At 33.5% G+C, this 26,281-nt stretch overlaps 1 protein-coding gene across 3 annotated transcripts in view; it reads left to right on the top strand.

Moving 5' to 3' along the window:
• Positions 1 to 26,281, top strand: part of LOC140751989 (uncharacterized) — a 190,834-nt gene that overhangs the window by 35,788 nt on the left and 128,765 nt on the right. For all 3 annotated transcript variants that reach the window (XM_073086154.1, XM_073086156.1, XM_073086155.1), the window contains exon 2: positions 25,082 to 25,116. The gene's annotated coding sequence lies outside the window, so the exon portion shown is untranslated. The remainder of the gene's footprint in view (positions 1 to 25,081; positions 25,117 to 26,281) is intronic.

Raw genomic sequence — 26,281 nt, forward strand, 5'->3', positions numbered from 1 at the left:
GGTAGTAAATGGCACGCAATCTATGTCGGTAAATGGTCAATGCCGAACATTGATATCCGTAACCAACTCTATACTAAACTTATATACTCTGAAGCTAAACACAGAATGCATGAAATATATTAAGTCATCATCCACACCCATTAATCAAAATACTAGGACTGCTTTACGTTACAAATGTACGGCTGTATTTTTTTATAATATAAAAGTAGCAGACGAGCAAGCAGTCCACCTGATGATAAATGACTACTGTACTACTGCCGCCCATGAACATCTATAATCAAGCCCAGATAGGATTAGATTCGGAGGTCGGCCTACCGGAGGTCGGCCACAGAAAGGAGGACTAAGCTGAAACGCCTCAGAAAAACATCTCTCCCTTACTAACCCCTACAAACTAGAACACAGCAGTGCTTAACACTGTTGTTATTATATAGAAATTGGTGATATGTCTCGTTCAAACAATAGTGATTCTACCATCCTTTGTTCCATACTTTTCTGTTTTACTCTTATCAAACTATAAAGAGTTGTTCGTTAAGTAAGGAGTGTTTAAACAGACAACCGTTGTAAAACCCAAGATTGTGGGTCGTTTGGCCGGCGATGTCCAGTCCGTTGTGGCCCAAATGCATTGCAATTACAGACCGGCTCTTTGGCAAGTGCATGCAACAGTGCTGTTGAATAGTGGACTCGTTTCATTACAATTAGCCACGCTATAACAAAACTGAATTAGTCTGTTAGTACGTTACTATTACATTTTAAGCTGTAAAAGATAAAGGGTTGCTGCCAAGCAAAAGCCTTATTAATTAGTAATATGATTGTAGTGCTCTTACTCGTAAAGTATCAGGGAATTACGGCTAATATAATGTTTTAAGGATTTGTCTTAAATAAAATAATACGACTAAATATGCGTATGCTTGCTTGATTTGTTTAAATTTTGTTTTGTTACATACGTCGTAATACGTAGACGTAATACGTCAAGATATTTTTTAAATTTCTTAACATATTATTTTTTAATCAGGTGTCGATAGTTTAGTTTTTATAATCAATCCATATACATCTATCCAAAGATCGGAATTTTACAATTTATACTTACTAGAAATTGTGATTTTTTTTATCTTACGCATTAACCGAACGGATTGATTATCAATAACGGGGGTATAATGTATTTGAGACTACTTAGTACATATTGTTTGACATTTTTAAATGAATAGTTGCAATCGAAATATGCATTCTGCATTTAGTCTTATGTATTAGGCTTACCTAACTTAGGCTTAGGCATGTCTTTATTTTTGTCTGTCTGTCCAAAGAGTACGAAAATACCGTAGACGGTACAGTCGTGACCGTCACCCTACGAGTGTGTCCCGGGGCTTAATCGAGTGATTTTAGAGTGCACTTAGCACAAGCGACTCTATTCGTTCTTAATAATAATAATAATAATAATATTCTTTATTGTACCCAATATAGTAAACAAAAATAAAAAAAAGTTCTTAGTTAAATGCTACCTAGTAAGAGTTTATTAAAACTTGTATAACTTTTTCTTTCATTACATTATATTAATGTTCCGCTGTTGGTTACGGACTCGTCTCTGTTATTCATTGAGAAGACTACGCTAATTTAATAATAGTGGAAATTTATATAAACAAAGTAGGTACAAATAATATCAGATTAAAAAAACATTGGACCCATAAACAAAACAAATGCATCCTTTATGATTCGACTCCGGAAACACCATCGCTACTTTTTTGCCCCATACGGTGACTAATCAGCGCTACTGTCCGGTTTGAAGGTGTTAAGAGAGACATAATTATCGCTCCAACTTAGTACTCAGAGGGAATATCTGTACTCATATCTCATTTTATGTTGATTGCGGATGTATACGGCAGTGGCCCCTTACTGTCAAATGGACTGCATGCATCTTTTTTTTTGCATTTTTAATCTTTACTTTACCGGTATTTAATATCTGAACCTTTTACTCGATACATCGGTACGTTGACTTGTATCCCTCCAGCTTAGAGACATAAAACGTATAATTTAAGTACCGAACCCTAAAAAAGGAAAGTCGCAGGACTTAATCAGGCGAGTTTAAAGTGCACTTTACGTCCGTCCGCCCTTAACTGAATGTTTCCTCGGAGCCGACTTGATTAAAACCGAGAGACGCGGTAAACAGGCTAGTTATTTGAACAAACCGACCCTTAAGACTGCCAGACGCTCATATGAGCTCTTTGCTAGTGCATTTCTAGTTAATTGCATATTAGCTCGAGGAATATTCGCGCAGCTCTTACTTTTATACCCGTGTTATCCACTTTATGTTTTTAATTCTAATTATATTTAGCGAAATTAGATGCTGTTATTATTGTAAAACGAGCATCTGTTCCCTTTTCCTCCCAAATATGTTAATATTTAAGCGATATAAAGTCCTAATAACTGATTGTCAAAGCCTTTTCCGTTCTATATTAGACAATAGAAACTGTTTATAAAATTGAAAAATACACTGTTCACATTCTATAAATAATTTTGAAATAATGTGAAAATCTAATTCTTCGAACATATTTGGAAAAAATAAAACTGTATTAATGTTGCAACTTAGTATTTGAGTGCGTATTTTGTCAGAATCTATTTAGTTGCGTTTTATTACCTAACAAATACCGAAAACAATAACCACATCAAAGTATGCTGAACGGTTCAGTATTCAATGAAGCGGAGTTGATCGGATAATCGATGTCACTGGGATACATAATTGATTTCCAATCGGTTCTTAATCTATTGCCGGTGTTAGTTGGTCGACGTGGATCACCTTTAATTTGACGGCATAAGCGGGCACTATTACGTTGAAATGTAGATGTAATTGTGTAAAGTGACCAACGTGGGTTTTAACACGTGTTTGAATATTGTGTAGGAATTTGGTGGTAATTATACAATAAGTAAAATTTTTAAAAATCTATTTGAGCGTATGTATATTTGTATGTCTTGTTCAGTGGTCAATTTAATGGCCATTGACACCAACCAATTGTTCATACAAAGTAACAATCAAGTTCTGTCACAAAAACCTTTTTTCGTCTAATTTAAATGTATAGTGACTTAATTATATTCCAAACTACTTTATCAGCATGAATAATAAACTTGTTTGTGCAATTTACAAATCATTTTGTAATCAATGCAATTGCTAATTCAAACCATTTGTTGATTACATTTTTTTTTGTTATAATTAATAGTTCAAAACGTTAAATGTTTTGACAATTTAGGTAGTAAATGGCACGCAATCTATGTCGGTAAATGGTCAATGCCGAGCATTGACATCTGTAACCAACTTTATACTAAACAGAGATGAATCTGAAGCTTAACACAGATTGCCTCATATATAAGTAAGTCAGCATCCACACCCATTAATCAAAATACTAGGACTGCTTTACGTTACAAATGTACGGCTGTATTTTTTTATAATATAAAAGTAGCAGACGAGCAAGCAGTCCACCTGATGATAAATGGCTACTGGCTACTGCCGCCCATGAACAACTGTAATCAAGCCCAGATAGGATTAGATTCGGAGGTAGGCCTACCGGAAGTCGGCCACAGAAAGGAGGACTAAGCTGGAACGCCTCAGAAAAACATCTCTCCCTTACTACCCTCTAGAAACTAGATCACAGCAGTGCTTAACACTGTTGTTATTATATAGAAATAGGTGATATGTCTCGTTCAAACAATAGTGATTCTACCATCCTTTCTTCCATACTTTTCTGTTTTATTCTTATCAAACTATAAAGAGTTGTTCGTTAAGTAAGGAGTGTTTAAACAGACAACCGTTGTAAAACCCAAGATTGTGGGTCGTTTGGCCGGCGATGTCCAGTCCGTTGTGGCCCAAATGCATTGCAATTACAGACCGGCTCTTTGGCAAGTGCATGCAACAGTGCTGTTGAATAGTGGACTCGTTTCATTACAATTAGCCACGCTATAACAAAACTGAATTAGTCTGTTAGTACGTTACTATTACATTTTAAGCTGTAAAAGATAAAGGGTTGCTGCCAAGCAAAAGCCTTATTAATTAGTAATATGATTGTAGTGCTCTTACTCGTAAAGTATCAGGGAATTACGGCTAACATAATGTTTTAAGGATTTGTCTTAAATAAAATAATACGACTAAATATGCGTAAGCTTGCTTGATTTGTTTAAATTTTGTTTTGTTACATACGTCGTATTACGTAGACGTAATACGTCAAGATATTTTTTAAATTTCTTAACATATTATTTTTTAATCAGGAGTCGATAGTTTAGTTTTTATAATCAATCCATATACATCTATCCAAAGATCGGAATTTTACAATTTATACTTACTAGAAATTGTGATTTTATTATCTTACGCATTAACCGAATGGATTGATTATCAATAACGGGGGTATAATGTATTTGAGACTACTTAGTACATATTGCTTGACATTTTTAAATGAATAGTTGCAACCGAAATACGCCTCATTCTACATTTAGTCTTATATATTAGGCTTACCTAACTTAGGCTTAGGCATGTCTTTTTTTTGTCTGTCTGTCCAAAGAGTACGAAAATACCGTAGACGGTACAGTCGTGACCGTCACCCTACGAGTGTGTCCCGGGGCTTAATCGAGTGATTTTAGAGTGCACTTAGCACAAGCGACTCTATTCGTTCTTAGTAAAATGCTACCTAGTAAGAGTTTATTAAAACTTGTATAACTTTTACTATTCATTACATTATATTAATGTTCCGCTGTTGGTAACGGACCCGTCTCTGTTATTCATTGAGAAATTTGACTACGCTAATTTAATAATAGTGGAAATTTATATAAACAAAGTAGGTACAAATAATATCAGAAAAAACATTGGACCCACAAACAAAACAAATACATCCTTTATGATTCGACTCCGGAAACATCATCGCTACTTTTTTGCCCCATACGGTGACTAATCCGCGCTACTGTACCCTTACCAGGAGTTTTTACGTTTCGACAAATATGACTGTTTTGGTAATTGTTTACGTATTGGCCCATACGATTTCCTAGTTCTGACATAATCCGCTAGGGGCGCTGTTTGGAATTTGTATGGGCAAATAGGTAAACAAATACCAAAACAGTCATACTTGTCGAAACGTAAAAACTCCTGGTAAGGGTACTGGTCTGGTTTGAAGGTGGTAAGAGAGACATAATTATCGCTCGAACTTAGTACTCAGAGGGAATATCTGTACTCATATCTCATTTTATGTTGATTGCGGATGTATACGGCAGTGGCCCCTTACTGTCAAATGGACTGCATGCATCTTTTTTTTGTGCATTTTTAATCTTTACTTTACCGGTATTTAATATCTAAACCTTTTACCCGATACATCGGTACGTTGACTTGTATCCCTCCAGCCTAGAGACATAAAACGTATAATTTAAGTACCGAACCCTAAAAAAGGAAAGTCGCAGGACTTAATCAGGCGAGTTTAAAGTGCACTTAACGTCCGTCCGCCCTTAACTGAATGTTTCCTCGGAGCCGACTTGATTAAAACCGAGAGACGCGGTAAACAGGCTAGTTATTTGAACAAACCGACCCTTAAGACTGCCAGACGCTCATATGAGCTCTTTGCTAGTGCATTTCTAGTTAATTGCATATTAGCTCGAGGATTATTCGCGCAGCTCTTACTTTTATACCCGTGTTATCCACTTTATGTTTTTAATTCTAATTATATTTAGCGAAATTAGATGCTGTTATTTTTGTAATATGTGCATCTCCCATTCCCCATTTGGGAGTTAAAGATGATATGTAAACAATGTAAAGTATTAATATCTTCTACACAACACTTTTCCGTTATATATAAAATACTTTTTTATGTTTTACTATTTATTATAAATGTTTAAAAAATCCCCAGTTTACATTCATTCTTTAATAAGTACCTGATTAATTTTTTGCAAAATATTAGCGCATTCTTGAAACTTGTTTGAATTTTTTAATTGTGTGAATATTGCAACTTACAAGTATTTAAGTGCATATTTTGTCAGAATAAATCGTGAACTATATACCCTTAGTTGCGTTTTATTATCTAACAAATACTCAAAACAATAACCACATCAAAGTATGCTGAACGGTACAATATTCAATGAAGCGGAGTTGATCGGATAATCGATGTCACTGGGATACATAATTGATTTCCAATCGGTTCTTAATCTATTGCCGGTTTTAGTTGGTCGACGTGGATCACCTTTAATTTGACGGCATAAGCGGGCACTATTCCGTTGAAATGTTAATAAGCTTCGTATAACTAACGCTTGTTATTAATAACCAATCTATCCAACATTTTGTCTACCAAAGATTTAACAATGGATAAGACATTTGACAATTTCTTTATTTTAGACTCAAATTTCGATCTTTGGTTAAAAAAATATAGATTTTTTTTAATGTTTAACCTAACAATTGATCAGACGTACCTACGTACGTACGCTACCTAATGGAAAGTAGTCATCGCTGCCTATGGACATTTGCAACATATTTTAAAGCCGGTAGAGGCACCTGTGTCACTCCGCAAATTTTAAGGTTCTAACTGATTTTATTAATAACGTTATATTTATAGTAACTACATTTATATTTCGTTTTAACATTAGACCACCAATCTAATACTTATTATAATTATTAATTCTGACAATTTTCGTGAAAATCGATTAATTATTTAGAGCGTGAAAATTGTAAAATTGCATAATTTTTTCACTTGTAATATTATTTAAGATAAATAATTTATTAAACAACATTCTAGATTAATTATACTTAAATTGTATACTGTTCTTAAACTAATCTACAATTATAATACGACGACCCGCGTGGCGGAGCGCCCACGGACGCGCAGAGGCTCCCGGATTCGATCCCCGGCCAGACAGAAATCTAAATGATTAATTTAGGTTTCTGTTTATGGGTCTCGGTGTTTGTGTATTTGTATCTGTGTGTGTCCATGGCACCCACGATACAGGGTATCCTAGTGTGGGGCTGTGAGTGTAGAAAGCGTATTATAGCGTATTATTATAATAAGCCACAATATACTAATTTAATATAGTTAAAAAATAAACAATAAATAAACTTTAAATCATTCTAAATTACCTAACATATCAATGTTCTCACAAGTTTAAATTCAATTACTACTCTTACTAACCAAAGTCTTTTGAACCAGGGAGAAAGCGTGTATAATTGTTGATTGGAATCGAGGTGAAATGCCCTTTATTTATACCAAATCGTAAACCTTTTTATTCTACACAAATCTAATCAGATGTTACAATAGTTACTTAATACCGAGCAATGATAGCTTAGTGGAATGGAAACAGCTTCTTACTTTTACAAACCATTTCTGTATTGGAAAGAATTTATTCGATTTGGCAAAGATAAGTTTTACGCGGAGTAATACATGCCTAAGAGCTTTTATGTATTAAAATTTGTATTAAATATCCCATACCGAAAAATACAAAGCCCAAAAATGTTTAAAATAACATAATATCATCACACAATATTTAAAAAAACGTTTTTAGTTACCGTCAGTTTTTATGTATTATTTATTTTCAACAAATTATAAACAAATAATCTATTGGCAAATGTATAAAATATAATAATGTGCCTTGACCTGAATTGTTGTGAACATCCTTTAAGCAGTTGTCAACATTGTTGCTTATATATTTAATGATGATTGCGCCTATTATAACACTGTCTATAAGCTCAATGGTTTTGAGGCCGGCGAATAGTTTTTCTTCGTTATACAATAATTATTGCGGCGACGATTACTTCAAGTTCTGATGCAAATGCGGCAATGACACTTGCGTAATGCCGCACTAAACCTTGCATAGTGAGACGAATCGAACTAGATCTCTTACAGAAGAGTTCAACGCGCGCAATGCGTACGCGCAGGTTTTTGCTTCAAACTTCAAGTACACTACAACGCAAAAAATAATTCAAATAAATGTTGGTTTAGTACATATTTCTGAAGTCGGCGCTCGTATTGGACACGCTATTTACGCTTCAGACTTCAGAACTATATACTAATACTAATATTTAGTTCAATTATTTTTTACATTGTAATTACATAGAAGTCGGTTTTATTTTTTTGTTATTTTTTAATGTAATATTAACTTGTAAAGTCTTTAGAAATATGGAGCATTAATACAAATAAAACGATGTCGTGACTAAAATGGCGTCTTTGTTACATAGTGAGTCAAATCGATCTAGATCCGCCTTTCAAAAGAGTTCAACGCGTTTTATGCGTACGCGCCGATTCTTATAATAGCTAACTCGAAAGCGGTGCCGTCTAATTTGTTACGAAAGCCTTTTCAATTTAAATTTAAAATTTTATATTAAGTTTATTCATTATTGAATTTAAAATTTATTCATTATTCTAATATTTTTATAATTATTTATGTCTACATATTTAAATTATATGTAATTATAATTTAATCTTTATCTACGTATTTATAATTTACATTTATACCAAAAATAATACATTTCAAGCGCACTTTGTCTAACAATTAAACTAATGCTTATAATTTTAGTGGCATAGAAAAACGAATATATATCATAGAAGAATTCAATAGAGGATTATTGACATAAATTAATATTATGTTTTGATTGTGCTACGTAGAATAGTGTGAATGCTAACTATTCACTTACATATTGTCAACAAAATATAAAAATGACAATACTAAAAAATTAAATTATTAAAACTCGTTCAAGATAATATTTTTTTAATTTAAGTTATCATTATACAACATTAAAATGTTCATTAATTTAAACAATTTTCCGTCATTTCAATGTAGACAAGACTATAATGCTTACAAAATAATACGTACCAACTCATCCACAAGGTATTCCAATATTGCCCGTGTCTTAATAACGACGAAATTGCTACCTAAATGAGAAACTTAATAATAGTATACATGTCACGTCTCAAAATTTTCAATTACAGTTATAGCTTCAACATCGATAAAAAATATTTTATTGACAGCCTATAGTTACTTAGTACACAGCAATCATGGTCCTTATTATTGAAAATATATAATTGAAAATTGCTTATACCAGCTAAATAGTAATGTGCATCAGGTGACAACTATAGTGTATATAGGATGTTTCGTGATTGGTGACAGTGTAATATTATAGCCGATCATTATTTTTTTTCAACTATAGTGAAATTGACGCCTTATTAATTTTATGTGACCGTGGGAATATATGTTTTAATTTAGTAATATCTACCAAAATAAAAGTCTTAAAAACATAAAAGATTTATTTGATAGCTGAACATATGGACAAACACAAGATGGTAATTTCATAACCATATTGCAATGAATGAGTGAAAATAATTGACAAAAAATAAATATAAAAATGACCCACATTCCTTAAAAAAATCTGCAAATTCAAGGTCGCTAAGCTTTATTTTTGTAAATACTTTGTAGTACAGAATATGCGCTAAGCTTTATTTTAAGAATATGTGCTAAAAGTAAGCACTAAAATAGTAGCTCTAAGTAAGATAGGTTATGAATTATTGGTGGAATTTTTTTCAAAAATGTTCCCCTAATCCGGCAATAGGGAAAATGCACATGGGTTTCCATGAGTCACCTAAGTAAAATTTTAAAGTTGAAGAAAAATTAAAACTAATTTGTCCAATGTCCAATCACCCTGTATATGTATAGACTTTATCTTATGTGAGCTCTCTCCGAGGTTACATCGATACAAAGACAGGTCTGGCCGCTTTCTTCTCTCTTCCGCAAATCGCAGGATTCCATCTAAGGAGTGGTCCTATAGTTTAAGCGGCTGTTGTAAAAAATGTATGTCATCTGTTCATTTAAAGGCGTGTAATAAGTAGTGGATTATGTATTTAAATGTTTATGTTTATAGTTATGGCATAGTATATATACAAGTGTACTTTAAAATGTTGTTAAATGTTTAAGTGTACTTTAAATTATAATTACCATGTAGATGTCAACGATTTAACACAGATAAAACAATTAACAAAATAAACTAATTTCTTATTAAAATTCACTTCAAAATAATAAGTCGAGCCAACTAAAGCAGTTCATATGTCAATTCTATATTTCTTATCGGGTGCATCATTATAAAAAATGAATTAAGTATTTCTTTTGACTAGGGCTAAAAGAAAAGTGTGACGTAGTATAACATTTTATTATTCTTTACATATTAAACTCCTTACATAATGCATACCACATTTTATTACCTTACACAAAAAAAGTTTACCAATTTAATATTAATAACACTTAAATTGCACTAACATCAACACATAAAACAAAGTTACTACATAACTAACTAATATTTCATAGTTAACCGTGCGTAGAAATTTTACGCCGGCTCCTACACTAGAATTTCCACATAACTATATTTATTATTACATAGGCACAAATAGAGTGTTACGGCACATTTGCACATGCAACATGCGTGTCTCACATGCACATGCGCATGTGAAAGCACACGTGTGCATCACGAGCAACTTTTACGTTAGGAGATATGTGATCAGTTCCGTGTAGTTACATAAACTAACACACAGCACTCATAGCCTAGTTGTTAAGAAGCTCGGCCTTTTGATCGAGGGGTCCGTGGTTCAAATTTCAGGCACGCACCTCTGATTTTTCAAAGTTATGTGCGTATTAGAAATTAATTATCACTTACTTAAACGGTGAAAGAAAACATCGTGAGGAAACCTGCATACCTGACAAATCTTAAAAATAAAGAAAATCTTTTCAAAGGTTTGTGAAGTCTACCAATACTTGGCCAGCGCGGTGGACTATGTGCTAATCCTTCTCATTCTGAGAGGAGACCTGTGCCCAGCAGTGGGACTGTAATGGGTTGATGGTGACATAAATATACTAGTACGTACGTACTACTAGTGCACGAACTAGTAATAAGTTGTAAATATACTAGTTGAACACAGATTAAGTTTGATAGCTCAAAAATAGTATCAAGCCTTTGTTGTACTTCATAGCACAATAATTTGCTTATCAAATAGTAGTTATGTGTTATGCAGAAGTCAATTGTTAGGTTCCAAAGAATAATATCTTGCTTATTAATTATTAAGTAGTTATTTATTATCCAGAACGTTTTTTTTAGTTAGGGAGACTGCTGTACTTATTAAATTTCACGTGCTCTCCAAAAAGAATGTATACAGATATAGGCACTTAGTTTTATCTAATCCCGTAATAGATACAAGATGAATTTTCAAAAATCCTACCTTGATCATTAACTTTATGTAGAGAAACCCTTTGACATTTTTTGGGCCGCCAAAGCAATTAATTTAAGCTCTACCTTAATTAAACAATTGCAATTAATTGAACAGATAATCTGTAAATCTGTATTAAAGATTTATCAGTTAGCTACAGTAGCTCCTATATGCCTTTTATTACAGTTTGAGTACACATGAAAATGAAATTTAATGTTTATGTTCATACTAATCACCGCTAATTCCTTCAAAAGTTTACAGTACGACATAATTAATTCCAATGAAGACTTAAGACGTACGTAACAAATTAATAGGTCCCTTTAGCTAATTATGTAAACGTAATCACAAAGATAATTACAGCTAACAGTTAATTAACTATAGTAAACGGTGGAGAATCTAGTATTACGTAAACAAATGTTAAATAATATGAGTTATAGACGAATCCAAACTTGTTCTAGTGTTATACGACTTATCACGATCGATCTTGTAATAAGTGAAGTGAGTTTTTATTAGAACCCTTTGTAGTTCGACTCCGGTGGCACCGTCACACCTACATACGAGTATTTCTACCGAATAACATCAATGTTAAACGCTGCTGTATAATGGTTTTAAGGGTATTTAGGGTGACATACTTTTCTGAAGCGTTCTAGCTTAGGTGGTAGCGGCGCATCTGTGAACGACTTCAGCCCTCCTGAGGTCCGATGTCTATCTGGGCCACTTACCATCAGTTGGATTGCATGCTCGTCTGTACTACTATATTATAAAAAAAGTTACATCCGGATTACCGTAACACAAGTAGTCAAAGATAGACATGATTGACTTCGGGTGCGTGGGTCAAACCACAAATAGTATGTCATTACTTTACATTATTATGTCATTATTATTACTGTTTCATATTTCACAGAAATTGTTATCTTGGAAATCACTGTGAGATTAATATGATTGAGATCAAGAAATGAATATCAATCATGTTATTTAAAACTAAAGAAATCTATGAATTCCAATCTTACTTCTGTTAGAAAACTTATATCAGTTCAGACATAAAAATGTGTTTTAGGTGAAAAAGTCCAAAAATCTATAACCATAGTCTTGCACTAAGATGTTAATATGTGACATATGTTATATGTGATATATCAAGAAAGACCAGTAGTAGGCTGGCTGGCTTGACTGAAGCTCATGAACTGAAGACTCTCATAAAAAAATCTAAAAAAGGACACAATCCTCGGGTATTACACATAAATACCAGACAACAACAAATACCTAAATACTTACGTATGAGTTGTGCATTCTTATAAAAATTAAACAATATATTCAACATATAAACGTAAACAAAATGCGGAGTTTATATTTAAATAACATTGTTTTTTTCTTACTTCAAGTTACGTTCATGCTTTTAATGTTTATAGATACAAAAGGCCACGGTATCATAAAACTGTAATTATTTTTTGCATACTTAAAAGTCCAAGTCCAAGTTCCAAGTGCGAACTAGTTCAAAGTTTTCTTGTTTTACTATTAACGATATTCATATCCGTAATCAGGTTTATGTTTATATTTAGCAAAGACAAAGACCGCATATTTTTTCCTTGACTATTTAAGCCCGTTATTAATATTAAATCTCGGGTAGAATTTTCTACCAAAGTCAATTCCAATATTTGACTATTTCTAGCAGGCAGAAATTGTCTTTCAATCTGTTTAGGTAAAATATCAGAAAGATTAATCAATCTTTCTAAAAATTAAACAATCATTATAAAGATTATAAAATATTAGATAGATTAATAAATATATCTAATATTTATGATTCGCGTAACATGGTAATCCAAAAACTTGATGTTAATTTTGAATTTGCGAAATAGGTATTATGCTACCATGCAAATCCTAATAATAATATCACCTAATAATCATAAAAGTAATTCCTTGCATGGATAAGTTCGAACTGCCCTGTGATTTTATCTGATTGGCTTGGACAAGCAAACCACACAATGATCATAATATTAATCGTACAGGTTTACATACCTTAACTATACTCATATCATGCAAAATAAGTATCTACATTTCGACGCCCTAAGTTTGAGTTACCTTTATGTCTATTTTCTACAAAATGTGACTGGTAGTTTTTAATCCTCAAATTAAAAACTACCAATCACAAATTTAAATATTTAAATATTATATTTTCCTTCGTAAAATATTTATTTCTTCATATTAAGAAGAGGTTCAGAACGCCATACAAGTTTACGTAAAAATATAACCTGAGTAACATATTTTCAACAACAACACGTTTTATTTGCAAAAAATTCTAGGAAACTGCTTTACAACTCGTTTCTCACAGAGAGGTAAAAGTCTCGAAATTCCACAATGATCCAAGATTTCTTATCCTAACTAATCGTTTCACATAAATCTTTTCTTATTGTCACCAAATTTTCGAAGTATGACTCGCCCGGGGTTGTACCATCACCATGCCTATTACTAGCATAAAGCTGCTCTTGCGTTTTGGTAGAGCATGGATGCCAGTTGACTTTTTTATTTTTTAACATAGGAGTAGCAGACGAACATGCAGTCCACCTGATGGTAAGTGGCTACTGCCGCCCATGTACATCTGAAATCAACCCCAGATAGGATTAGATATTCCTACCTGAGGTCGACTACAGATGCGCCGCTACCCCAGAGGACTAAGCTAGAACGCCTTGGAAAAGTATGTCTCCCTTACCACACCCTTCAAACCGGAACACAGCAGCGCCTAACACTGTTGTTAATAGGAAGAAATAGATGTGGCGGTGGTGCCGCCGGAGTCGAACCACAAAGGGTTCTACCACCTTCGACTTACATATCACGTAACCATCTTAGTACTCAGAAGTATGTATGGTCCATTCCCTGTTCGATATAGAGTTACAGGTGTGGACGATAGGCGACAGTAGACACTCAACATCAGGTGGATTGTAGGGCACGGTAATTATATTAAACTTCATTAGATGTATATAATGTACCCTTCTTCTATTAAATTTTACACTTAAATCTTCTATTAAATCTTACACTTAAATCTATTAAATCTTATACACTTTACGTACGAATCTCTCAAAGATCTGAAGAGATTAGACCTGCCTAAGTACGCTTTAGCAGATTTCGTAAACATTTCTTAGAAAACATTTATTTTTCAGAACTTAAATACACGTGTAAGTTTTTCTTTGTTAAAATGCATGCATAGTTTATATTTCTGTATACCTGAGGTAATAGTACCTCATAGCACATATAGATATGCAAGGTATATGTGCAAGTATATTGGTCAAGTATTGCAACAAGTTTCCATCATCGACCAAACGACACTAATACGGGATGTGTGTTTCCTTATGCTCGGACACTACCGACCCAGAAATGCGTTATTGTCGCATACCGGATTATATTGCTGTGATTTATAATGCAATAAATTATTAAATGACACTATTGTGAACATTATTTATGTATAATTGTGTATTATTAATTTATAAATACGTTCCAACGTTTTTATACGCGGACCTCGGTGCAAAACTGTACGGTGTAATTTTTTTTACAATATAATTAATTATTAATGATTTTTAAGTAAAGTGAAGTCAATTGATTTAATTTAACAGTATCTTATATTAAACCATAATTATATTAAAGACCTTTTATGTTTTTATTTTTTTAATTTAAGTATCACACAAATTATTCTAAGAAAATAGCATTTATTTGGATATTAAAGACGGATATTTAATGTTTTCATATGTTTTATATTGTAAAAATATAAAATCATACGTTCTTATCTAAATATTTTTTTTAATTAGATTACAATTTATTTTGGTTCAGTGCAACATGATTACTCATACCCATATTGGATTTGGATGTGAATTTCCGCGACCTTTCCTTTTAACCCTTCTAAGAAATAATACTGCTTAAATAAAATAAAAATATTGTATGACTTATTCCGGAGAAATAACAATTTGGTGATATAATCCGCAAGTAATATTTTTGAGCCTACTTTATTTACTACGGCCGTCCATGCACATGTGTCATCAATCCCGTATTAGATTAAATTCCTATCTGTGGTCAACTTATGTGTCGCTACCCTTGAGTACTATAACTACCCTTAAGTACTTGAGTACTTACCCTTGAGTACTTGAGCAATTATAATGCCTTGGAAAAGTATGCCTCTTTTACGACACCCTTCAACCCTGAACATAGTAGCGCTTAATATTGCTGTTATCAGGGCAACATTGGTGTGGCGGTGGTACCGCCGGAAACGAACCACAGAAGATTCTACCACTTTTACATATCCACCAATCTATAATATTTATATTATTATTATGTTACGTGAACTCGACTTAATAATAAAAATTAAGCCGCGAATTTAGAAGAACTTTGATCTTAATAGCCTTACCTAAACTCGTTGATTATCAAGGGTGCTTACTTAACCGCAAAGTTAAGCATGCTCTGATAACCTTTTATTCCAATGGAGGACCTATAAGTGAGCTAAGTGGCTTATAGCAAAAAGCTATTCAAACTGGCATTGACCGGATGAATGGTTAATTAAATAATTGCCTGTTATTATAACGTTCAACTGGAGCTCTACTTTGCGATGAAGTGTTCCGTGACAAAGCAGACATATTAAAATCAAGGGGCAATCGAGTACAGATTTTATAAAATAAGTTACAAAAAGCGACCCCGTCTTGAAGCGTGAGGTCGCGTCACGCGGGCGACGCACGCTCAACATTAAGCTGCGTACTCATTAGCCTGCAGTTACTGTAACCAAAAAGTACAGAGGCTCGTCATTCTTGCTGCGAGCGGCTCGCAGCGATTGGACGATAATCGCGTACTCATTTTTGTTGCACATTAGTCATGCTATAATATCATAGTGTGTAGATTGTTCGCCAGTCTGTACCTCGTTACTATACTTAGTTACACATATGACACGTCAAGTGACAACACAACTGTACCCTTGGTATAAATTGTTACGTTTTTACAAAAATGACTGTTTTTGTATTTGTTTACGTATTTCCCTTACATTTCAATCAGTTCCGATACAGTCCGCTAGGGGCGCTGATTGGAAATATATGGGCAAATACGTAAACAAATACAAAGACAGTCATTTTTGTAAAAACTCATACTAAAGGTATTGTGCGCCCGCTGGACGCTCGCTCGATTGTTTTATGCGTACATTAGAGCGCGCTATATCAGTTCTGTTACCTAGTCAGTACCCGGCATTAGGTAACACCTTTATTTTAGCGGTCGTGACACAACTGCCTGGCTTCCTCATACATTTTGATCTGCAACCATGACATCATAGCGATCGTTTTTTATCAATGAAGTGCAACAAGGTTACTTGTAACATGGGCTTATAGAAAAAGATGTTACATAATAATATGACTTCAGCCACAAAAATATCCGCTACGGTCACTGATCTAGATAAGTCTTTGTTTGTTTTTGTAAGATAAATCTTCAAACCGGTCGTCGGTAAATGCAACATAAAATGCCCACAGTTCAATGTCACACATATAAATTTAAATACGTACATACGAGTATGCGCAGGCGCAATAAACTTGTGAGATAACATTAGCATGTAAATGCATATTTTTATAAAGGTTCTTGTAATTTAAAATATATAAAAGCAGCTTAAGCTTAGCAGATGTCTAACTAGGTATAAAGAACTTTAAATGTCGGCATAAAAAGTGAAAAACTAAACTTGACCCTATTCAAGAGAGTTTTAATAAATAATACATCCTGTAAGCATATTTTTATGTCGTTTGAAACGCATTATAAAGTTTTAGGTCGAAAACACCTAAACCTTTGTTAAATACGAGCTCAGTTTACGACGCGGTAAGACATTTTTGCACAAATTTAGGCTTCACGAAGCCGTAATTTGTCATCGTAATTGTTGACGACAGCTGGTCACCGGAATAACTCGTGGAGTTTTAACATTATCGTGGTCCTCGTCCGGCGCGAACAGGTAATAACTTCAATCTGGAACGGACCAAACTCCGGAATGGGCAAACTTAAGACATAATGTTTTAATTTAATACAGACAAATAAGATGTAGCTGGGAAATTTCAGAATGTTGAAAACTAGGGATGGCGATCTGGGATCGATTAATCGAAGAATCGATTTTTTGAACCAAAAATATCTATTATTTTAATCGATCTCCAGTAATAGATCCGTGCAGTGAATCGATCTTTTTGAAGTTGATTTAACTTTAACATATACATTTTATCTGACGGATACGTTTTTCAGTGCTTGTTTAGTCCTATGACTTTTTTTTTATATCTTCGCCGATTTCAGCCAACAAAATTGAAGACCATTTTTTGAAGAAACGATTCTTTAGGCCTCGATGTTTTTGTGAATCGATTTCACTTCGACTCAGGAATCGATGTTTTCAAGAATCGCCATCCCTATTGAAACTTTAGGTGAGAAGGAATTGACGCGGGTGATCGCCGCCCTCCACTGTTTTCAAAGCATTGAGATACGAAATTCTCATTAAAATTTCCAGAGTGGAACTTGGATTCCTATTCCTTCAGTGCTCCATTCAATTCTGCCTTTTGAAACTAAATCGCAAGTTTTAACGAATTACTTTGACAATAACGTATTGAATATGAAAGTCGGTCTTCAAATTCAATTAAATATGATGGAAGAGAAAAGCCCTTTGCGAGGATGTAACCTTGATGTGGACACGTAATTACATTAATTATCAAAGGAAGTTTATTAACATATAAAATAGGATACTAATAACGTAAAACAGATTCCCACGAACGACACTTGTAATAAGGAAACTGCATGCTTTTTCAATTAAATTTTAAATGTATTTTATTTACATATGAAAACCTACCAATCGATCGTTAATTAATGCTAAAATCAATTATTGTTGTTGATAATGACACGTTGGATTTAATCAATCACTATCTATACCTTCATATCACAAACTTATACATTGTTGGTGTATATTTATGTACCATAGAATTTAATAATTTATCAATAAAATTCGTGGAAAAGGTTAAAATTCTATAAATTTTGGTCAGTGACGTACACAACACCCATTTCTAATAACCGTTTGAAATATAGTTACGAGCTACGAGCCTAATTGCTACTACTATAATTAATTAGAAACGTAGTTCTCAAATTAACAACAACTGTATTACAAACATTCCTTTAGTTTACATCATCAGTCAATTCCTTAGCTCGAAGGCATGCGATAATATATTAACTTCATACATAATTAGAACATTCAAATGTTTTGACCTTTACAAATCCGCATTGTAAAATAGTTAACTGTAAGGTCTTCTGAATTGCAACCAACGATTTTCTAGCTACTAACCGCTGTTCTTAAATGATTGAATAAGTTAATGAATTAATGATTAAAAGAGAAGAATAAATGATGAACAAATTAGATTCCATTAATACATTAATGAGTAATCGAAAAAGTGTACTAAAAACAAATGCGTGAATGAAAGATGTAACTAAATGAATGCACACACGAACGAATGAATGTGTAACTAATTGAATGACTTCATGAATAAAGGTAAAATAAAATACAAATTTAATTTTAAATCGTATCCACATTACGCTATCGAAGAAAGTTGCAAGTACGCGAATACTGACCGATTTGCGGGCGTCAGGTGAGGCGTTCGTTTTCATCTTGACTTGTATTATGCTAATCAACTTCCCTGACTTTCCGAATAGAATGAAATTTAATTTCTCCGCCCGGTCCCTCAGTTTAAAAGTTTCTTTTCTTGAATAGACCGTACTGATTAATTTTCGAAACTCATTCTCAATTTCATTCAATGAAACAAGTTTAATTAACACTCTAAAGTTTGGTGTCGCGACTTTGCCATATTAAAATGGGCTCTTCAACCTGCCTCCTCACTTTTGTGCGAAATCACAATTAATTGTTTTAAACGTATATAAATATAATTATCAAAACTTCGGGCTACTACGAAATAATAATTTTCTTTGCTAACAAAAGTTGTTTATTTAGGATATAAACTTAAGTGAACTCTTAGAATAACACAAACAATTTACTTAGCGCTCGAAATTTTCTTGTAAACTTATTTTGTTTTGTATAAGTAGGTACATAAGTTGTGCTTAACATTTTGATTGTTAATGAACTTTTAGGATAACGAAACGTTGAGAGAAAACATTACATCAAGAATTTCTCCCAGAAAGGTCAAACTTCATCATACTGTGACATCTGACGTATGGAGATAACGTGAGAAAGCGGCATAATTACCACTTGAAATGGCACTATTAAATAATACTTTTATGTAACTACGTAAACAAAAAATGTACATGCGTGTACTGATATACGCTTCTTACAAGTTATACTTGAAACAACAAAAAATATTTTATTGTGAGTTCAAAGTAACAAAAAATTGCAATCATCGTATGTCAAGCCATTATATTAGTTAAGCCATCATATTATCTGTTTATTCGTTACTTTTCATACGTAAATAATTAAAATGGAATATTGAAATTTTATCAAACAAAGTTACCAAAATCTGTAATATTGATACTATTGCCAAACCGTATGACACTTTGCTAACTATACTGTACTCTTAGCATGAGTTTTTACGATTTTAGAAAAATAACTGTTTTTGTATTTGATTACGCATTTGCCTATACATTTATGGGAAATACATTAACAAATACAAAAACAGTATTTTTTGTAAAAATGTAAAAACTCATTCTAAGGGTACTGTCTGGCATACAGAAACTTTTGGGATCCATCTCCGGTTAGACAATCAATCTCCATGTGACTACATACGTGACCCAAGATTCGTGACCAATACATATCACGTTTTCTTTAATTCTGAAATAAATGTGAATTGATAATGAACAATGTAATCCAATAAAAAAAAATCGACATTGCAAAACAAACGAACAGAGCTACTTACATTTAAACCAAATTCTAGTCATGAATTAGGCATTAGTTCGAGACCCATTTACATATATTTTCGCCTTGACGCATCGCTGCAATCGTTACAGAATTCGCAAAATAGATGAAATAACAGTGTTATAATAATGAACTGTAACTTTAATCAGTTTTATGGAAATTATAATTGAATTTCAAAGAAAATACATTGGTATTTAATAAGAACTTGGTTATCAACTATCACTTTTTTTTCATAACTAAGTTATTAGTATCGATCTTATTGCAAATTCTGTAAAATATTGCACGAAATATATTTCCATTTTTTAATATATGAAATTGTCACTTCCAATGTGAATAACCTTTCTACAGTCAAAGTCTTTACTCCCTCATCGGGTTTTGTTATGTGTAATACCTTGAAACCACACACAGACAAATAAAAAGCACCCAGACCCAAAACTGAACTCTTTTCTTCATTTACGTATTTCCCTAACCGACACCGAACCCACATCGCTTGCCATCAAATAATATGTACTTTCACCGAGTATTATATGCTATCTCTTATTTTTATTTTCGTATTACGATTAAAGCTTATGTGCTTTTTCGCCTCAGGACCAATTTTCGATTAACACAGCTCTCTCCGTAACCTCCCAACTCAAAACACATACTTTACGTAACAGTTATGTTGGCATCTACAATAATGGGATTCCGGAATATTATACAGAATATTATATAAGTATAACATATATTTATATGCGATTTCGTTTGTGAATTATTGACGCGGGTCAAAAGAGTTCATTTGTGTCCTAATGATTGCGTTAAGTGACGCATAATTATGTCGACTGAGGAAAATAAGCAATTTAAATGTAGGTCAATTGTTACGATTGTTTTCATTAATGTAAGTAGATCACATTTAGTATTGCGCGTGAACAAAAGTTTCGGGTCAGAATGCACATTTGAACGGCAAAAAACTGCATCATATTGCGTCATTGCTGAGATTTATTAATTTTCATATCCTTTAGATACAGAATGACATATCTGCCTTATAACAGCAGAGAAGCGTTGCTGTGCTCTACTGAGAATGATGTCGTAAGAAACGAGAAGATTTACATATCCAAGACGTTGCAACTTATTCCTCTGGGGTGGCAAGGCACCTGTGAACAATCTCAGATACGATTCTAATTTTATCTTAGGTTAATTACAGATCTCCATACGGCAGGGCACTTATCATTTGAATATTAAACTACCAATATAATTTAGCTTAAAATTTCCCTTACAACATAGAATCATTAATCACAATTAAAACATATTGAATGTGGTTCGAAATAAAATGTTTGTTTACTGACGATGTTCGATCGATAGAATCAACTTACTCTCAATATTTTGCATCAGATCGGCCTATTCGCCCAAATCTACGCTACACCATATTAAAGATGCATGATCTCTAAGCCGCAACGCTTGGTAACAGACCGCAGTGGTGACCCAGTTCTGACAAAGGCATCAAAGTAATATTGGACGCGTTAAAGATATACCAGAAACACAAATTTCAATTAATAAATTCTAGGTGGTAGAACCCTTTGTGGTTCCACTCCGGCGACACCACCGCCACACCTATTTCTGTATCATAAGAGCAGTGTTAAGCCCTGCTGTGTTCTGGTTTGAATGGTGTGGTAAGGGAGACATCCTTTTCCGAGGCGTTCCAGCTTAGTCCTCAGGGGTAGCGGCGCATCTGAGGCCAACATTAGGTAGAATATCTAATCCTATCTGGGGTTAATAACCAAGGGCAGTAGCCACTTACCATGAGGTGGACTGCATGCTCGTATGCTATGAGAATGCATGCTCCTTTAGGTACCACAAACTTAGTTCCGGGACTAGAATAAGGCTACGGTATCCCCTACCTGTCGTAAGAGGCGACTAAAAGGGGGCTTCTGGTGTTGCGGGCGGCAAGAGTGGGAGCTCGAACCGTCCAGTATGCTGGCATAACCCGGCGTCGCTCCCACGTCGTCGGGTACCTTTTGAAGGTTTCCCCCTCGAAAAGAAAAAAAAAGGTACCACAAACTTCCCTTCGAACAGTGTGGGTTTACCACCTTTTGTAACTAAGAGAACATTACTATAATTTGTACTGTTGACGTAAAATCACAGTCATCTTTGGTTAATAGCTGACATTAACATTCACACGTTTCAATTTCGCACTTTTGGTAATTATTCCACACACTCAGTACATGCTTTAATACGCTCTGTTCATCATCCAAAAGGCAATTATCCTTAAACCAACAGTTAATTTGTTCATAGTTCGATGTGTATCATTAAAATTTACTTATTTACCAAACAAAATGTTATATCGGGTCTAATTGAACGGGAAAAATATGTTTATGTTAGTAGAAATTTCAAATTTGTCCATGCATCTCAAATAACATTTAGCCATTGTTTAGGTCTGACCGTAATACAGTAGTTATCATAATCAATAATCTTTTACACGATATTTTGAAATGAATTAGTACTTCTGCTTATTGAATCAAAAACGCTTTAAAAGATCGTTTTTATAAATTGATAACCCCACACTGGGTTTTCCAATATTGTGGAAGACCCATACAAAAAACTGATATACTAACACTCAGCACAAAAAAATTCTTTGGTTACCTGAATATCAAAACTGAACCTCTTGCACGTTGCATCGGTTGTGACTACATCGCTACGAAGATGAGTTAAATCTTAAGAAATTACTGACTATATTTTTAAACTATGCCTATATGATTTAAATTTCCGATGGCGGTAAAATAACAGAATAATTATATAAAAAATATCTCCTAATGCGAATATCGTTGCCACCATGACGACATGACGTCTATTTTCGTATTAGCTAGTCACCTCAATATTTGCCGAAGATTCACGAGTCGTTTAAGTTTGTGTCATTATGCTATGAACAAGCATTATCGGGCTAAATCAATAGATTCGTGGTAACCAATAGATGAGATATTTGCCAAATGCATCCGCGTGTGTGTCAAATATGCACCTATTGTTGACTGTTCTTTCTATATTTGCAAAAGCAATTTTACATGTTATGTTCTTCAAAGCATATTGATATCTTCCTCTTATGTCTTACGTCAATGTAAATAACATTTAAGTACCTATTTATACATTGTAATTTGCCATTTTTAGGGCTCCGCACCCAAAGTTTAAAAATGGAACCCTATCATTAAGTCTTCGCTGTTCCTTCTGTTCGTCTGTCCGTCTGTCACAGGGCTCTATCTCTGGAACCATAACAGACAGACGCTTAAAAATTTTACAGACGATGCATAATGGTCGCTATAACAACAAATCCTAAAAATAAAGAAAAAGTTGAATACAAGAAGGGGTCCTCATACAACAAACTGCTATTCAATATTTTTTCAATTAACTTTTGAACTGTTATAGGAAGACAGTATTTTTTTTAAATATGTGTACTTCAATGGCTGCTATATTAATAAATATTAGAAATTTAAAAAAATATGAAAATTGTGGTTGTACGGAACCCTCCGGGTGCGAGTTGGACTTGCACTTGGCCAATTATTATATTACTTAAAAACATAAAAAACATACGTTGTTTGTTGTTGTTGCTTGCGGCATTTATACCTGGCAGTAACTATATGTTCTAAGTAAAACGTTTCCTTGTTACAAATTATAAAAAGACTCAAAGAACTTACGGAAACTTAAAACTCCAAAGTATTTATTTGATGAGTTAATTTAATCTTCTACTATCTGTCTGAACATAGCTTTTAACATCAATGTTAAGTAAACAACACGGAACAGGATGTGCATTGTGACAATATCTAAAAAATTAACATTAATCTTAACTTGTCAATAACGATAGTGTGTTGTTAAAACATGTTAAAATTATTATCTACATATTATTTTCCTTCGAAATAATGATCGGGTGTCAGGCGGTTCATTACAGTGCTAGAAAATTACAGCTGTGATGACAAAATTGCTACTAATACCACCTGCAATGACAGTTTTCCAGTAAGTTTGAAAACAAAAACAAATATGGAATACGATTTATTTTACCCGACTGCCAAGGAAGGGTTATTGAACAGGTATTTCCTATAACTGTTTATTATCACACTCCACGATTTAATTATGACTAATAAACTTCCCATATTTATAATCCATTTTGTACCTTTGAATGTCTATAAAGGTAAGTTTGGGTACTTAGACCTTAGACCTTACGATTGAAATGGCTAACTAAATTGAACATATGATATTACCAATGATTAAAAGATAACTAAATTAACAATTAATTTATTACATATAATGTATGAGTTTATACTTTTATATTTTTATTCTTTAAAATACACGTTTTAACTTAAATACAGCGTAGAGTCTGCCTAATGTTAAATCATCACAAGCCCCAACTTTACAAACACATTGAAAGCGTCAGGTGTTGGTATTGTAATATACCGAGCCAAAAATTGAAAAATGGCAAAAGGAAAGCACGGAAGACTGCAAAATTCTCGGCATACAACCCCGAGTATACAAAGCTGTGCAATAGATCAAAGAGCTGTGTTTCTCAAAGGCTGTTATTCCGAAACCAGCGTTGTACCCGGCCATTGATTCAAAACTCACTTTCCGCACAAAAATCTTGTGTGTTCTGAAAATTTTGTAGTCTAGTGTTTCTTTTGTGTTATACAAAAGAATAAGGGATACTTTTAACAAAGCTGGCGCTAAACTTAATGCAAATGATATTATCGCTGTCTATTGTCTCTGGCGAAGTCCTTGGGTGTTTGTATCTTCAAGTCCTTGCCTTACAATTTTACTGACAGTTTTAATTACTCATGACGTCACAGTAGTGTTGAGAGAAAATACCTTAGCAATAATTAACACTATCGATTATTGTTTTTGATAGCATCTATCTTAAATATAATGAGGGATGTATTCATTATTTATAGATTAGTGGTAGTTGTTTTGCAACACTGGTTCGATCTCAATCTAAGCACGTCGATTAATAACTTGTCGAAAAAAAAAAAATAAAACAACTTATTTATTGTTTCAGGAGGCCAAAGGAACAGCAGATCATTGTTATAATTGGTAAGCTAAATGTTTATAGTATAACTACAATTCTGGCGCACCTTTCGCATTTTATGAACTAATCTAGCCGCCTAATTTGAAAGCGTCTGAATTGAACTGCACCCACTAATTCTAGATAACTGCCTATTTCGTTGGCTGAGTTATTAACTGAGCTTCGATAAGTAATTGAGTAAAATATTTGTAGATTAATTAATCAATAAGATTATTTATTACAGAGTGAATTCATGAACTGTATTACATATTTCTAATAGGTCACTGGTGATATCTATCAATTTTAATACGATAGAGCTTAAAATGTTAATAAGCGACATAAGTATATAAAGTTTCAACCTCTCTGAATTCTTTTTGCTTTAACTAGAGTCAACGCACCCATAGATAAACTTTCAATACGTAATCATGATTTTCAGCCACAATATATTCATATAACCGAATTCTAGTTGAAATAAGACCGACATCTCTTATTTGGTATTTTTTCATAAGTTTATAACTTGTAACGGCTGAAGTAACCATCAAGAGAAGTAAGACATAGAAAATCCAGAACGTTTTTACTTCAATTCAATTACTCGTCATGTGTTATTCTCATTACTTCAAAACTGAAATTTAAAACACTAACCATACCATTTTGTTTACGCCAGTACAGTCATAAGCATCCTTAACTATCTTCATGAAATAATTCTCTTGGCAAGAGTTATGGCTTGGTTTGGCACCCCCCACCCCGTTCCACGTCCGCGACAGTGAAATACTGACAGTGTGCAGGTTTCTTAACGATGTTTTCCTTACCGCTGCCGAGTTATAAATTAGTAGGTCATGTTATATGCGCTTAAGGAAGTTCGCACATAACTTGGAAAACTCAGAGCGTCAGAGAAAAGTAGTTTTGTAGTGACGTGATCAGTAGCATTACCATGAGTTGGCATAGAAACGCCACTATAGAAATGGGAAATAGAAAACTATTGTCATTTTGCTAGTGAATAACATAACTACTATCGTTACGGTATTTCTTGACAACGTCTGTCAAATTAATGACTCATGGGACCGAATTTGTATGGCAATAGATCATAATGACATTCGCTAGCTATTTGATTTCGATAGGTTTTTTACGTTACGAGTGGCTCACACTACGGAATTTAGTTCTACGAGTAACCACCAGAGGCGCTGTACAATTTTT

The sequence above is a fragment of the Epargyreus clarus genome, unplaced genomic scaffold, assembly GCF_041222505.1.
Source record: "Epargyreus clarus isolate Ecla_fem2 unplaced genomic scaffold, WU_Ecla_fem_2.2 ptg000023l, whole genome shotgun sequence".
In the NCBI taxonomy this organism is placed as follows: domain Eukaryota; kingdom Metazoa; phylum Arthropoda; class Insecta; order Lepidoptera; family Hesperiidae; genus Epargyreus; species Epargyreus clarus.